At 44.0% G+C, this 17,062-nt stretch overlaps 1 long non-coding RNA gene across 1 annotated transcript; it reads right to left on the minus strand.

Annotated features, from left to right (window-relative positions):
- Window positions 1-4,772: 4,772 nt before the first annotated feature.
- Window positions 4,773-11,247, minus strand: LOC147856904 (uncharacterized). Its single transcript, XR_015530650.1, has 2 exons — window positions 11,159-11,247; window positions 4,773-4,870 (listed from the first exon to the last, which is right to left on the minus strand). It is a non-coding gene; the product is annotated as an uncharacterized LOC147856904 (long non-coding RNA).
- Between the last annotated feature and the right edge of the window lie 5,815 nt (window positions 11,248-17,062).

Below are 17,062 nucleotides of genomic sequence, written 5' to 3' on the forward strand. Positions count from 1 at the left end.
ATCCTCCTTTTTTCTAGTCTTCCTTAGTGTTGTACTCGTGCTTTTGCCACTATCTTCATGGGCGTGCTACGTATGGTAGCTAGTTAACAACTATTTGAAATTGAAATCGATGTTCACCTTTGCAAAATGTTGGAAATGTTGCATGACTATGTTGTTTGTGCTAAGCATCATTCACTTCCCCTCTGTGAGGGTTGGTTATGGAATGTTCTATGTGCAAGTATGTTCTTATTAGTTTGTATTCGAGCTCTCTATTTATACTTTGTTCGCATTCATATGATTCTTTCATATGCCTCCCTCCCTTCCTCAAATATTATCTAATGAAGTGTATTTGGCATTGATTGAATGATCAAGCTACATCGATACTAGTAAGCAAACAATCAAACTTTAATGACCAACGAGTCCAATACCTCAAGGCTAGGCTCCATAAAGAGGTGATGAGTCATGATTGTAGTTGAGATCATATAACATAAGAGTGTCCAGAAAAGAAGAAGAAAGTAGGGTTAAACTTGTTATCCATTGTCCCTTTTGAAGTCCATCTCTATGTGGTCACATCAGCCTAACACCTTGCACAAAAGTTACAATAATACGAGCGCGATAGGTTCTAATCTCCATCCTCTAAATTTTTGCCACATTGACACACACACATTAGTAGTGGTTGCAACATATATCATCGTTTTCCAAGCTCATATTTTCAATCCTAGATGATGACATTGTTTGGTTGTGTTGCTTGATCTCCTCAATATATTATCCATTGCTAAAAGGGTACATCGACTCTTGCCCACCTTGTTAGTTTTATTCCAACATTAGATACATGGACAAGTTACACTCAATGTACTTGCTGATAGACCTAGTAGATATGCCAATGAGATTAGGGAAAAATAAGTATCTAGCACTAACATGGGAGGACCTCACAAAGCAAGGTCATGGAAGAGCATTAAGATCAAAGACAACATTGATAGTTTGCTAGTTTATTTTGGAGGATATTGTTTGTCCATATGGAGGTATTGTCATGAATGGCACGTAAAATCCAAGTTTTATAATAGGTTGAGATCTAGTTGAAGGAGCAATTGAAAGGAGATGTCACATATGATGATTAACCACAAGACCTAAAGATCACATAATTGGTGAGATCTAACCACATGAACAATAAGGTCTATTTTTGTATCTTCCATCTTCTTAATCTCCCACACCCACGATGTTGTTTATGTGAGGAGCGCACATGAGGGATATGGGTTAAAATTGGATGTATATAAAAGATTAAAGGACAAGTTAGAAATATGAAAAAAGGTTAGAAAATAAAAATAATAAAAAGGCATACCTCAGTCTTCAAGAGCTTACGCTAGGAGCAATAGGTGAAAGGTTTGAATCTCATCATATTTGTTACCTGTTCTTTTTTATTCTAATTCATGAGCCTTCATTGTGCTTGGTTGGTTGATTATTATATAATATAGGTTTAGTTAAAACTATTATCTAGTATTATTCACTTTCGAACAAGGATTGTGTTGGGAATTTCGGTTTGTGGTTTCGAATTTGGAACACGAAGTTGCACGATTTGGAACAAGATTTGTGAAAAGAGGAGTCCTTGAATGATGGCTTCAACAATTCTAAATTCCAATAATTGATGGGATAGTTGTTAAAAGACGAGTATTCTAAGTTTAGAATACTCTGAAGTATTCTACACTTATTCTAAGTTTTAGAACTGTCATTTTATCATTTTTATGTATTCTAAGTCATTTTGTAAATTTGTTTTGATGTTGGATTTGGTATGTTGTATATTGATTGATGTACATGGACTTGTTTATATTTTGTGGTTTGAAGAGTTTGGTATATGATGTATATGAAGTTGTATAAGATTACGGTAACATGTTATAGACGACGGAATGTAAAAATTGATGTTGATAAATATGTTATAATGTTGGATTTGGTATGTTGTATATCAAATCATAAACGAATCACCTTATCTTCCAATGTTAATGCGAACAACTTGCTAGATATGAAATTCTAACATTCCAACCTTGTCATATGGATATATCATTCTGCTCAAAGCTAATGTTGGGTCACAATTCATTGAGTTTTATTACAAAAATGTAGTATCAAGACATGGAGTTTCTTCTAACCTTGTCAACCTTCCGTCAAAACTTATTTAATGGAGGGATTAGTGAGGTGACAAGCTATTCACAATATTATATTAGTTGATTATCCTTTGCAACAAGCATACTCTCCATCAAGATGACTCCCATTCTGGAGATAATCCACAACTACTAAAGAGTAGCAGAAACAATGGCACCTATAACATTTCAATTCCATATTTGCATGTAAAGTATATCACCATACATACATCTCTCTTGAGTACCAATATGAATATATCACTACACAATAGAAACACGGGAACTGTGTTCTTTCCACCACTAGAGCAATACTGACGTGATTGGAAAACAATGAATATGAGGCAAAAGCACATATGAAAATGTGGTATGTTTTGCTTAAATTTTCAATATACCCATTATAGGATATTGTCATGAAAGACTCAAGCTACTAATAGGATTAACTTTTGTATGTACATCGTTCACACCTTCAACTCTGTGAAGCTCAAGTTACTAATAGGATTAACTTTTGTATGTGTGTCGTTCACATCTTAAACTATTCAAGTCATCATCTCCACGTCACCCAACTTGCAAATGATTATCTGATCCTTGCTTGCAAAACTTGGTGTTTTCGATTCCTTGACAGAAATTTCCCAAAAATCTGCATTCACAAAAGGTTTTGTTTGAGTTTACATGAAGTGAATAATCAAAGAATATTGTTGTTGCATTTATGGTAAAGAGGCGTACACATGGGGTTTTGTGAGATGGGGAAGGCTGGCTAAAGATATACAGAATTATGAAAGGGATTGTGTTGATTTTCTTCTCCTCTCTGATGGAAGACATGTGTTGGAGGCCTCTTATACTACACCAATCCATTGTTTGGAAGAAGACAAGGTTTGGTCTATTGTATATTCTTTAGTAGTTTGGATATTATGGAAGGCAAGATGTAAGTGTGTATTTCAGAATGTCAAACCGAATGCGGTTGAGTTAGTCAAGGAGATATGGTTGATGCTCCTACATACTCTAAGAGGTCAATATGAGGCAATACCTGGTGAGCCTGATGTTGTGTTTCACAAGCAACAACAATTTAGAGAAATTTGGAAAAAGGCAGAGGTCTTCACCTATTTTGGGGACAGAATAAAATGGAGATATGCTCCACCAAGATGACTTTTTTCTGGCCCCTGTCTTGAAAAGACCATGCGGGGTTTCCACTACTAGACATGTTGATTCATGTGGGTAGGAGGGTTGTAATATATTGTATGGATACTTTGTAGCCTTTGGGAATCTTTTAATTAATACCACGGTGAATCTTGACTTAAAAAAAGAAAAAAAGAAAAAAAAGAATGTTATTGTTGTAAACCCGAGAAGATCATTAAAATGGACAATAAACTAAAAAAAGCAAATACCTTAACAATTGACAAAGATTGATAATACTTAAGAAAGATATGTAACACGGGTATATACAATGTGCTCACAAATGCCACATAAGGTCAAGGTTATGGCACACAAACACACATACACATATAGTTAAAATTATCCTATGCTTACGACTTTAAACATAATCCTTGCTTCTATTGCTCATAGAGTTTTTTAAAGCATTATAAGAAATAACATCAAAATCACTAGATTGGGTCGCTACATTCTAGTTGCTCAAGCCGCCTGAGAACCGGCTGCTGCGAAGGTCTGGCACACATTTCAAGTTCCCTCCGCAATAATCACCAAGTTTTGGCAGAAAATCTGGAAGCAACAACACGCGAGGCGAATTACCACTTTCCAATGGCTGTTAATACATAAGTCCCTACCGGTGGGAGCATGGCAACGTGGGAACCTTAGCTCTCCTAATTGTGTAGAGTGCCCACATGCAGTAGAATCCATACGACACGCTCTGTGGGACTGCCCAACGTCCCATAGAATATGGCGGGGGGTTGGCCGCTTGTTGCAATTATGCCAGGTGCAAGGTTCAATCAAGTGGGGAAATATATGTTGGCTATCATGGCAGGCTACAATTGGCCGATACGAGCATCAGGAGGAGGGGATGACTTTGGTGATAAAAGCACAAGAGGTTCTTTTCTCCTCCAGCATCAATGTCCACTATATTCCTCTTAATGACAAATCTCAAGAGGTGTTGGAATTGGTCAGCCCAATAACCCTTTGGATTCTATCGAAACAATGGTGTAGACGGGTCTTCTCCAACCAAACCACCCATCCAACAAGGTTACTGCAAGAGATATGGAGTGAAATTGTAGCCACTCTGAAGAGCCAATATGATGGCCTTAAAGGTGGCTCCGAGGGAGTTGAAAGACAACGCATAGCCTTCATCCAACAATGGTCGCCCTCTCCCTTTCTTGAGTCAGTGGGCTTCCACATTAGATGGAACTATCGCGTCCCTTTAGGGATTTGTACATAATTGTCTCATTTGTAAATTTTTATAACTAATGGAAGGAGTTTTCTTTTGGAAAAAAAGAAAAAAAAAAGAAAAAAGAAAAAAGAAAAAACATCAAAATCAAGACTTTGGGAGTCTTTGCTCAAGGTATTACATACCTCCATGATTGTGATACATGGAATAAATGCATTTTATATACTATCCATGCATTACACTTCTACATTATATAACCAAATTATGTACGTTTGGAAAGTTCGGCAATACATCTACTCCATTAAGGATCAATTTACTTCAAACAGATACACACACACACACACACACACACACACACACACACACACACACACACACACACACACACACACACACACACACCCACACACACACACACACCCACATTTATCTATCTATCTATCTATCTATCTATCTATCTATCTATCTATCTATCTATCTATCTATCTATCTATTAGCTTAAACTAGGATAGAGAGAACATTATACACCTGTAACATTTGATCTTACATATCCAAATAATGCATTGCATAAACATCCTGAATGAGGCCCAATAAACTTTCAAGATATTTGGAAAGTTCACAGTTCATGATGGATATATGTATATATAAAGAACATACTTCAACATTAGATCCAACAATCAAGTTGGGGTTGTCATATGTTTTTCCTTCTTGCTTTCTTCACTCTTGCCATTTCCTATTCATTGCAAGCCCAACCTACATGGTAGACCTGCCAACAACTAGTTCATTATCCTTCAACGACGCGTGAAAAAGACAAGCAATCATGTTTACACATCTATCTTGCATATGCATCAATAGGGTCGGGACATATCTTCCAATGGTCATCTATGATATGACCATTTTATCATAAGAGTGACCAATGATATGGTCACCCATCACATAAGTAATCAGGTGGTCATCATCGTACCATATTGATTACATACTATACGTTTTACATATACACGCATCCATTACTCCACACAAGAATGAGATATAACAATGTAGATTACTTACCTATATAGCTATATTTGATGGGTATTCATCAAAGTTAATGTAGTTCTTGTTTAATGATTGGGTGATGAGCTAAACCCTAAACTCCCTATCAAGACATACATACAACGGTAGTGTCCACCTTTCCACCCCCGAACCAAGAAAAAAAATGAACGAGGGAGGAAAACAGAAGAATAGAGAAATATCTGACATAGAGAAGCATTAACAGCAACCTAAAACCCTAAACCGACTGTTAGGGTTTCAATTTGCACTTTTGTCTTCTTTGTTTTCCACTCTTTCCCTCGCTCACCACAAAAATAAGATTTCAAAATTCTCTTCATAGACCATAGTTTATATATATGGATCAGAGTCGGGCTCCTACCTCAAGTAAGTTAGGCTCCTCGGGCTCCTACCTCAGATGAGTTTTAGACCGTGAGGTCGATACAAGGAGTGCAAGCGGTATACAATCGGTGGGTGTATGTGAGAGGGAGAGTGAGAGTTAAACAATACAAATGTGAGTGAAGGAGAGAGAGAGAGAGAGAGAGAGAGAGAGAGAGAGAGAGAGAGAGAGAGAGAGAGAGAGAGAGAGAAGCAACGGGTAATTGCTTTTTTTGCACTGTTCAAATGGAAGATATTACTCATTGATTTATACAATGTTCGATTACTTGTCAGATTTGGAGTTACATTTCTCAAATTTGGCAAGTCTTATCATAGTGTTATTTGACACCTAGACAGTGGGCGTTTGCACAATTTAAACAAGTTGACCCAAAATTAGAGATGGAGATTGTTTTTCTATTTTTGAGATATTGGGGATTGCGTCATAATTGGAATATGCGCAACGCTTTTGTATTCGATGGTAGACATGGAGTGAAAGCATATCTACGATAGTTGAAGGGAGTACTAATTGACAATTTTCTTTATTGGAGCAAGTGGGAAATTCTTTCCTCGGTGAAGTGTTTGTCTTGCCTATTGGCAATTCAACATGTTCCACTACCCATGTAGTGTAGTTAGTGGGTGACCATATTCCATTGTCACACCCATTGTAAGTAGTGTTTTTTACACACATTTATATTAATATAATTGTGTGTTTTCACCAAAGAGAGAGAGAGAGAGAGAGAGAGAGAGAGAGAGAGAGAGAGAGGGAGAGAGAGAGAGAGAGAGAGAGAGAGAGAGAGAGAGAGAAAGAAAGATAGAAAGAAAGATATATTAACGTCTTCTAAGGCCAAATTTGGCCCATGAGACAAATGGTTTACAAAAAATGGGACATTTACCCATTCATCGAAAGTAAAAAATCAAAATAAGATAAAAAATAGTTCTAAAAAAAACATGTTCTACAATGAAAAGATGTTATACTAGGCCTAATTTCATTTCCATCCAAGTATCTCGAAGAGAAGCGGGAGGTCAAAGGGTTGCGATGTGGATGTGGCTCGTGGTCCCAATGTAAAAGGTACCCCAACCATAGCTTCTAGTCGACGTAGCTCACGTTCCCTTATCTTCTTAATCTTTTCTACTCCACATCGACTTGTTTTGAAGCCCAACATCTGAGGGCGTTTGGTTGTTGTATTTCTGCTTCCTCAAGGGATCTGAGGCCGAGCGGCGTAAGTGTATCCACATTCATCGTCTCCCCTTGTTCCTGAAAAATTACACTAGTTATATGTTGATGAATAGTAAAAGGGTTATGATTAACACTTTGTAATTTATTCTCCCTATGTTGTTTTAGCTCTAAGATATACCTACCTAGTCTTTTTACACTTGATGTATCTAATAGTTTGGAGAGGGTGGGAGAGGGTCCTAATATGTCTTGGTATTCCGCCCGTATCTCGACATAAGTTGGGCACTTGCATGTGAAGTGATACTCATCCTCTATCTCTATGTGGCATAACCTACATAGCCTTTCCTCTCTAGGGATTCTATTAGCTTGACCATTCTCAATCTCAAGTCGGTGAGATGATATCCTAAGTTGTCCAATGGCCACCCTTAGTGCATTTGATAAGAATGTATCTAGATATGTTGGTCGTGTAATAAAACCTAACTTAGAGAAGTGCAAGAAATGTTCCTTATAGTACACAATTTTAGATGGGAGTGGCTCTCGTGGGGTGATCCATTTATATCGAGTGTAAATTTGCCATATTTCTTGGCGTATCACTTTATTACGGTTTTCATGAGAGATTAGAGTTTGATCCGTCCCATGGTTGTACTTAAGGGGAGGTAGGTTATTTGTTAGAGACATGAACTAATGTAAGCATTAGATAAGGATAGAATATAGATAGATAGATAGATAGAAAGGAGAGAGAGAAAGAAGGGTGCTGATCCACCCGACCACCCCCGAGCGAAGGGATCAAGACGGACTCAAGCCTCGATCGACGTCCCATACCACCGCCGTGGCGTCGAGTCGTACCTGGTGCTGGCGCGCTCGCTACAAGAGTTGACCCACCACAAGACAGAGTCTCGACGTAGTCAATAAGATGATCAAATGAGGGTAGCTAGGCCTCTTATTTATAGCGATACCCAAGGCCCCCAGGCAAGTTCACACTTGGCCTAATGGGTTGTCTCAATCCCGAGGATTAAAAGTAATCCTCCCCTTCTTTACACTCTCATTTAACCCTCACACTTATCCACGTGTATAGAATACTACGGTAAATTCTCACCACGGGATATTACATGGTTATGCCCGTAACATTATTAATATCTATGCCGTTTGCAAGTAACCAACTCACCACAATGCTATACCAAGAGCTAGTGTCTCCAGATGCATGTAGGGATCGAGATGCCTCAAAGACATGTAGGGATCGGGAAAGAGGTGGGAGAGGTAGGGTGATAATAGGAAAATAGGAGGGAGGAGTATAAGTGAAAATCTAGAAAAAATAAAGGGGAGGTGTAGGGTGATAATAAGAAAAGAGGAAGGAGGGGTATTAGTAAAAATCTAGACAAATGAAGGGGGCAGGGGTAGATTGAAAATTAGAGAAAATGGGCAAGGGTAGGAAGTAAAATTTAGAGAAGGGAGAGGGGTAGAGTGGAAATTAAAGCGAAAGAGGGGAGGCTAAAGTTAGATTTAGAAGATAAAAAGGAGGGGTAGAATAAGATTTAAGAGAGAAGGGAGGAAGGGTAGAATAAATTTAGTGAAAGAGGAAGGCTTGGAGTGGGAATAGGAAAACAAGAGGGAGGGGTAAAACGTGAAAATTAACAAGGTGAAAAGGGAGAGGGAGTAGAAATAGGTGGTAGAAGTCAAGTGGATAGAAGTAGAATGAAATTAGTGAAAGGGAGGGGGGTAGAGTACAATTTAGAAAAGAGGAAGGAAGGGTAGAACGTAAAAAGGTAGAAGTCAAAGGAGGGTAGAATGAATTTTAGAAAAAGAGGGATAGAGCGAATTTTAGAAGTCAATAGGGGGGAGGGGTGAAGATTGGATCGGCAACGTCTCGGCTCAAGCCTAAACCATTAGGCTAAAGCAGCTTAGCGGCTCGGCTCGGTTCGGCTCAGCTTAGGCTTGAGCCTGCCTTAACAGTTTGAGGTTGGCTTGGCTTGAGCCTCAATTTAATTGTAATAAAATTATGAAGTTCAATATAAATTGTAAGAAAATTATGGCATGAAGTTGAATATTCATTGTAATTTGTCGTTTTCTCCCAAGTCGGTTCACAAATAGGTTTAGGACAAACCGGTTTAGGGATCGGTTTGGTTTGGTTCTGTTCAGGTTTGAAAACCCCTAAACGATTTAGGCTTAACCGGTTTGACTTGGATAAGGCCAAACCGGCTAAGCTTAAACCGAACCGTTGCAGATCCCTAGGTGAAGTGACATATTAGATAAGGAGGGGGGAAGGGTAGGAGGAAAACAAAAGATTTAAGGGGGGGAGGGGTATATTGAAATTAGAAGTGGAAGGGGGAAGGGTAGAAGGAAAAAGGGAGGGATAGAGTGAAGAAGTAACTAAATGAATTAAATGGGAGGGGGAGAAATAGGAGGTTAGAGTGAGACAAAATTTCAGTGCATCCATGTGGAAGGCATGGTGTGACATTAGACGAGGGCTCAAGTGCGATCAACCGAGGTCCCAACCTGCCTGGCTCAGTCAACGTATCCGATGGAACCAATGTATCAAGGATGAAGCTAATCAATTACTGGGATCACGTAAGGGGTTGTCATGGGGATACATTGCAGAAGGTCCAGGAAAAAGTATAGAATGTTGGTGACGGTTTATTACACTTCCACTACAAGATCAAGCCAACATACTCCATGGAATCAAGGGCAGATGGACAATGAGATCGGAAATCATTAATGCTCTACTAATTATGGAAACTGCTACTCAAAGGACGACGATGGAGAAATGAATAAGCCATGAGGAGGAGTGATATCTGATCCCGAGAGGTAGGGGAACACCAGACAGGATCAAAGGCTTTGATTTGCGAGACACTAAGACACCAACACAAAATAACGCAAATCGAGTACTCGCGTATACTGGTCATAAATCGATTGTAGATCCTGATCCTCTCAAAGTACAACCCGATTAGCACATATGTACTCATGAAAACACATGGCTACGTAAGGTCAGTTGGGACCCTTTGCAATGGACATGGCGGGATCCTTACGCCGGGCAAGGAAGCAAACTCATCCCTTTCTTCCAATTCACAACGAGATTGGGTCGCCACATTCTAGCTGCTCAAACCGCCCGAAAGCCGGCTGCTGCAAAGGTCGACACACATTTCAAGTTCCTCCCACAATTATCACCATGTTTTGGCTGAAAATCTGGAAACAACAACACACGAGGCGAATTACCACGTTCCAATGGCTATTAATACATAAGTCCCTACCAATGGGAGCATGGCAACGTGGGAATCTTAGCTCTCCTAATTGTGTAGAGTGCCCACATGCAATAGAATCAATACGACACGCTCTATGGGACTGCCCAACGTCCCATCGAATATGGCGGGGGGTTGGCCGCTTGTTGCAATTATGCCAGGTGCAAGGCTCAATCAAGTGGGGAAATATATGTTGGCTATCGTGGTAGACCCCAATTGGCAGATATGAGCATCAGGTGGAGAGGATGACTTTGGTGATAAAAGCACAAGAGGTCTTTCTCTCCTCCAGCGGCAATGTCCACTCCACTCCTCTTAATGACAAATCTCAAGCTAGGTTGGAATTGGTCAGCCCGATAACTCTTTGGATTCTATGGAAACAATGGTGTAGACGGGTCTTCTCCAACCAAACCGCGCATCCAACAAGGTTACTACAAGAGATATGGAGTGAAATTGTAGCCACTCTAAAGAGCCAATATGATGGCCTCAAGGGCGGTTCCGATGGAGTTGAAAGACAACGAATAGCCTTCATCCAACAATGGTTGTCCTCTCCCTTTCTTGAGTCAGTGGGCATCCACATAAGATGGAACTATCGCGTCCCTATAGGGATTTGTACATAATCATTTCATTTGTAAAATTTTATAACTAATGGAAGGAGTTTTTTTGGGAAAATAAAAACACTAGTTATGAGAAGAGAGTATGTGAGTGGATTATAATGCACACTCGGACATCCACCAAGTGTTTGATTATACACGTGTTTCACAATTGACCCACATACATGCATTCACTACTTATAGGATCACACACGTGTTGGATCACACACTACTTAATTTATAAAGTTAAAAGGAGGGCGGTAATGGTATGAAGAAGATATACACATACCAATACATATGCATACGCATACGCAAACACACACAGATACACATACACACACACACACACACACACACACACACACACACACACACACACACACACACACACACACACACACACACACATCGTGGTGTCTAACTACCACCAAATATTTATGAGGGAAAGTGAAGGAATCGTGGAGAGGGACGGAGCAGGTCGCTAGATGAGGGCGCATGCGATCTGGACCGTCCAATCTGGATGAAGAAAAAGCCCGCCATCAAAAGTTCAAATTTTGGGGAGCCCCTCTCATTAAAGAAGGAGCTCGACTCTGTGAAAGGGAGCTTGACTCATTAGTTTAGGATTTATTATAAAAACCCATACCTGTCATTTTTGCCTGTTTACAAACAGGTAGCCAGAGGTTTAGGGTTTAGGGTTTAGGAGCGAGGCGCACCACCTGCTGTCCGTGAGCACCTGTTGTAGGCATCTTCAGTGAGGCACACCACCTGTTGTCCTGTAGTCCGCGAGCACCTGCTTACATGTTGTCCAGAGGTATGTATCATATTTCTTGTCTATTTATGAATTGCTTAAGATTTGTGTGTTCAATTTGTGAAAGCTCAGAAATCTCATCCTATTTACTGAAGATGACATGCTCGTGTATTTTTCTCTTGGAATTGTTGGAGAAAAAAATTGATATGATATCTATCGTAAACGAGTCTTTCTAGCCGTTAAGCTGATTCACAACGTTTCTATGTACTCGGTTTTTTGATGAATGAGGAACTACTTAGAAGGCTATGCATGCTAATGTGACAACAACTATGTTACTTAAAATCCTCCATGAGATAACAATAATGTTCTTATGGTGTATCCTACTCCATTTTGTATTCAATCAACCCAGACAAAAATAGTCTTCTCTCCAGTTTTGGCCATGTTGCAATACTTCCTTCTCAAGTTGGTGACATACTCTTGACAAACTTAGGTAATAAGAAAAAACCTAAACAAAACATAGAGTCCATTTAATAGTCCATAATCTCCTGAATATCATAATACGGTGAAGGATAGGATCATGATGAAATTGTTCTCTCACATAATCTGAAGCGTTTAGATTGTCTGTTGTCGCGTTGTTACGAGCGTGCGTGTAGAAGGGGCGAGAGTACTGGGGACTTGGACCGAGGAGAGAGAGAGAGAGAGAGAGAGAGAGAGAGAGAGAGGCAGAAGCGAGAAGGAGAGATATAGAATGGAACACTTAATTACAATGACAAGAGATTACAAACTCCGACGGTTACAACCGTCAAGGCGGTGATGGGCCCGACACGGGGACCCTACTCACGCACAAAGGCGGAAAATATTGGACCCAGAGAAACGTAGAAGGAAAGGCCTCTACTGGCAGCGCACGGGCTACCCACGAAGTAGAGGCGTCGAACTCCCAAGCACCCACAGAGAATGACGGTCGGAGGAGGAGAGAGAGTTCGGCCCTCGGTCCTACAGCACTTCGTCCTCCTTAACATGTGATATTTTTATCTTCCTTCTCTCCCTCCTTAAATAGTTCGCAAAAAAAAGGGGGGGGTACCCCCTTTCTCCCTAGTCAAATCGCTTTATTCCCTGTCCCTTCTGACAGAGATACGCACAATCCCCTACTAAATGTGTACTACTTAGTATTTACATCAGCCGATCCATTTATGAATCATGTACAAAATATCAAAATATCAATTCACGCATCCATCCGTGTAAGAGCCGGTCCATGCGCCCTTTTCTCCGATTCCGCTTATGGCCGGTTGTCTTCACGACATCCACCCCCACCAAACCACGCATCCACCGGCATGCGCCAGAGACGGATAGTTACCGAAGAAAACCGGCTTCACTCGTCGCTCTCCAATTCTCCGTCGGGCCTGAACTGATTGTCGTTGCCACTCCTGCTCGCAGGCTCCGACTCGTCTTCAAACCGTTTCTTGAACGCTTTGATCCGCTTCTCAGCCACCGGCACCGCTAACCGTGTCCCGTCGAGTTTCACGAGGTGGTATGTGCCGTTGTCGTTCGCGCTCGTCACCGTGTAGGGCCCGAACCACCTCCTAGCAAACTTCCGCACCGTCTTGTGTTGATTGTCGAGGCTACTGTCGTACACCAAGACCTAGTCGCCTTCCTCAATCTTCTTCGGTCGCAACCAGTGGGTCCGGTTGAACCGGGTCTTGTTCCGCTCCCTTGCCGCCCGCAGCTTTTCCTTCGCCCTTTTTATGTCCTCCGGCCTCCGCTCGAGTTGCCGAATCCGCGCCGCCAGCAACTCCTCCCGGCTCATCTCGTCCTTCCAATGTACCGCCGCCCACGAAGAAACCGTCCGTTCCACTGGCATGATCGGCTTCTGTCCATACATCAGCTCTGCCGGCATAAACCCTGTTACCGAACTGTGCGTAGTTCGGTCCACCCATAGTGCGTAAGGAAGGAGTCGTGGCCAATTCCCGACCTGCCCTCCGCATGCATGCACCAACCCTAAACCCTAAACCCTCCGGATTATACGCCGTAGTGAGGGAGAGTTTGACCCCTAGCCGGTCGAACAACTCCTCAGCCTCCCTCGCATCCAGCTCTCCCCGGTCCGCCACGATCCTCCCGACGCACCCGTATCGACACACTACCTCTTCGATCAGGAACCGGCATACCGCCGCAGTTGTCTTGTTCTGCAGTGGACGGCCTTCCACCTGGTTCGTTAAGTCTTCTTGCGCAAGCACCAGGTATCACATATGTCCTGCTCCCATCGGCATCGTCACCATGTCCACCATCCACTTGAAATGGACCGCATGCGGGTAAGTCGGTGTAGCTCGTCCCGATGTCGGACTACGGAGTGCATTTGACAGCTTTCTCAAGTCGTTACGAACCGATGCACGTCCTGGTACAACCCCGGCCACCAATACTTCTCCTTCAGCTTCTCAAACGTGGCCCACGTTCCGCGGTGCCCGGCTCAGGGACTCTCGTGAAATGCCGCTAGTAGTTCCTCCTGTTCTTCTTTCTTTGCCATTACTCGGAGGGGGATGCCGTTTCTTTTCTTTGGGTGCCTCCATATGCACCCGTCCCGTAGGAAGAATCGGTATGCCTTCTTCTGTACCTGGCTCGCCTCTTCTCTTGTCCACGCTACGTCCGGCGTCATCGCCCGTAGGAACCTCCCGATTTGGGGCCACTCCCCGTCGTACCTGCTTTCGTCAAATTCGTTAAGCGCCGGAGTGTCCCCTTCCCTTGTCGTCACATTAGCCGACTCGAAGAAGTACTCGCCGACTTCATCGTCATCCGAAACCATGCCATCTTCATCGTTGAACCTTGCTCTCGAAAGCATGTCGGCCATGGTGTTATCCTTTCCAGAGATGTGCCGTATCTCCGGGTTCAGGGACTTAATGTACGCTATCCACCGGAGCATTGCTAGGTCCGGCGTCGCGCATCCGGAAACCATCCCGAGTATTGGCAGGCAATCCGTCTCGATTGTTACCTCCGTCTCGATTAGGTAATCCCCGTCGGCCTTGACTGCCGAAACGATACCCCATAGTTCGCGCTTGACTTGGGCGTATCCTCGTTGTTGCTCGCCTAATACCTTCGCCCCGAACCGGATCGGGAACCACGCGTCGTTCTCGTCCTCCTGGTTGATCACCCACCCGATCCTGGTCGGGCTCGTGTCCACCGTTACGTAGATGGGGACCCCCTTACCGTAAACCGCTTTACAGAGAGTTGGCATTACCGTAAGCGCCTCCTTTAGTCTCTAGACCGACTCCATGTGCTCCGTCCTCCACTCAAAGCTACGCCCCTTTTTCAATAGTCCGTAGAGGGGTTCCACGACATGTGCGTAGTGCGGGATCCAGATGTGGTAGAATGCGCATGCCCCCAAGAATCTGCGGACCTCCGTGACCGACCCGCAATCGTTCCTCATCGCGGAGATGGCCTCTACCTTTGCCGGAGACGGTTTCCTACCATAAACCCCGCACAAGTGTCCGACCACCAAGATCTCCGACTACCCGAACGCCGATTTTTCTCTGGAGAAGGTGAGTCGTGCACTTTCGAGCCTCTGCAGCACCTTCTCGCAGTCGTTGATGTGGTTCACGACGAACCTCTGGCATTCGTCTGGCCCGACAGTCTCGTCCGCGTCATCCTTCGGACACCCCTTTATAAGGATGTCGTCCAAGAATGGCATGGTGATGTCCGAGATGCAGTCCCTGAGCACCTTGTTCATTGCGTTCACCATATGCGCCACCAAATTTGTCCCGCCTTGTGGTAGGGTACACATTCGTACCAAGTCGAGAGGAGTTTGCATCGTCGAATATCCCTGCTCTCCACGGCTAGCTGGAACTGGTCGTACCCCGAGTATAAGACACTGACCGAATAGATCGACCTTCCAATGAAGGCCTCCGCGAACTCGTCTATGGTCGGTCCGATTCCTGCATTATGGATGGTCACCCTGTTGACCGGTTGCAGGTCCTGAATGAAGCGTAGCGTGCCGTTCTTCTTCAGCACCATAAACCACCGATTCGAATACGGGGCACTCGACGGTTCAAGGATGCCCATCTCCACCTTTTGCTTCAGAAGCTCCATCAACTTCGGGATGTGAGCTCTTGGCACCGGAATTGGTTTGAGATTCCACGGTACATGCAGTACCGTGAAGATCACCATCGGTTTGACGATCGTTGGGTCCACGCACCCGATCTCCTCCGGCGAGAATGCGAAGGCTTTCCCATGCCTTCCGAGCATTCTCCAAAACCTGTCCTCCTCCGCCGGAAGTAGAAAGCCACCCCCACCAACCTTGAGCTCTCGTAGCGTTGTGTCGGTGAACCGGTGCCCTATGGCAGCCGGATTCCGTAAACTTGGGTCCGATGCGACCCCTTTTATCTGCTGCTCGCTGCCCCCTGGCAAGGGTGCCGCGACTGGCCTCACCTTCCGTCCACAATCTTGTACTTTGTATCCATGCGGGTTGTCCGATCCGACTCGATCCTCTCCCCGAGGTCTACGATAACTTCATACATTCCCATCGAACCTACCGGAACGGTCCGGTCTTCTCTAAGGTCTTCATCGACCACCTTTCGCAACTCGCCCAAGGTGTCGTCAAAAGAGACCGCCTCCACGGTGCTGCCGATCTCTTCGTCGGGGGAGAGGACTCCGCATGTCCTGAGCCGTTCGTCCGCTCGCTTCCTTTCCCGGCCGCTGACGCCGGCCATAGTACAACCTCCGTTGTCGAAGAACCAAAATTTCCTACCTATGGTACAAGTCTTCTTCCGTACTGTACATTTGTGGGGTTCTTCCCGGGTGTCTGGACTATCGCGGCCCCATGCCTTGATAGCCCTCTCTTAAAATCCCCTCGGGTTTCGTTGCCGAGGGCCTCGCGGTTACGCTCATGGTTTGGTCGCACCGTCAGGAACTGGACCGAGTGACGCCCGTCCTGGCTCTTGACTCTTGTATAGGCCGAATCATTGTCCAGCACCTTGGTCTCCATCCGTGTCGCCGTGATGTATGGCTCTCCTAGTATAACCAGATGCGAGCACATCTCCTACATGAAGAAGTGCTGGTCGATCTCGACATCGCCAATTTTCACCCGTATGTTTGGATAGGTCCCATGTAGTTCTTCCGTGGCGCGCGTCGTTGCCCGTATTTTCCAACCGTGCTTGGTGTTGATCGGCCGTTATTCCAACGCCACCACCAGTTCCGGAACGTTGCCGATCCGTACAGGGGTTTCTATAGTTGCCCTGGCCCAATGCGGCTTCGTGTAGTGGCTTCCCGCCAACTCGTCTTCTGGGGCCGCGTCTTCCAAGTGTGTGGTCCGCACCTCCACCGACTTCTCCGGTTTCGGCTCCGTCGAGAGCCTCTTCCGCTTCACCAAGTCTACGATGGAGTCGTGGAACTCCCTCTTGGCAATTCCCAGCACCTCCCGCAACGACAACTCAGCTTTACTGTCGAGGATACGTTCCTCCAGGACCTTTCGCAGGTCTGTGGTCCTTTC

This window comes from Azolla caroliniana, unplaced genomic scaffold, assembly GCF_043228905.1.
Source record: "Azolla caroliniana isolate FFs.n. ecotype wild unplaced genomic scaffold, voAzoCaro1.0.p SCAF_12, whole genome shotgun sequence".
NCBI classification, from domain to species: domain Eukaryota; kingdom Viridiplantae; phylum Streptophyta; class Polypodiopsida; order Salviniales; family Salviniaceae; genus Azolla; species Azolla caroliniana.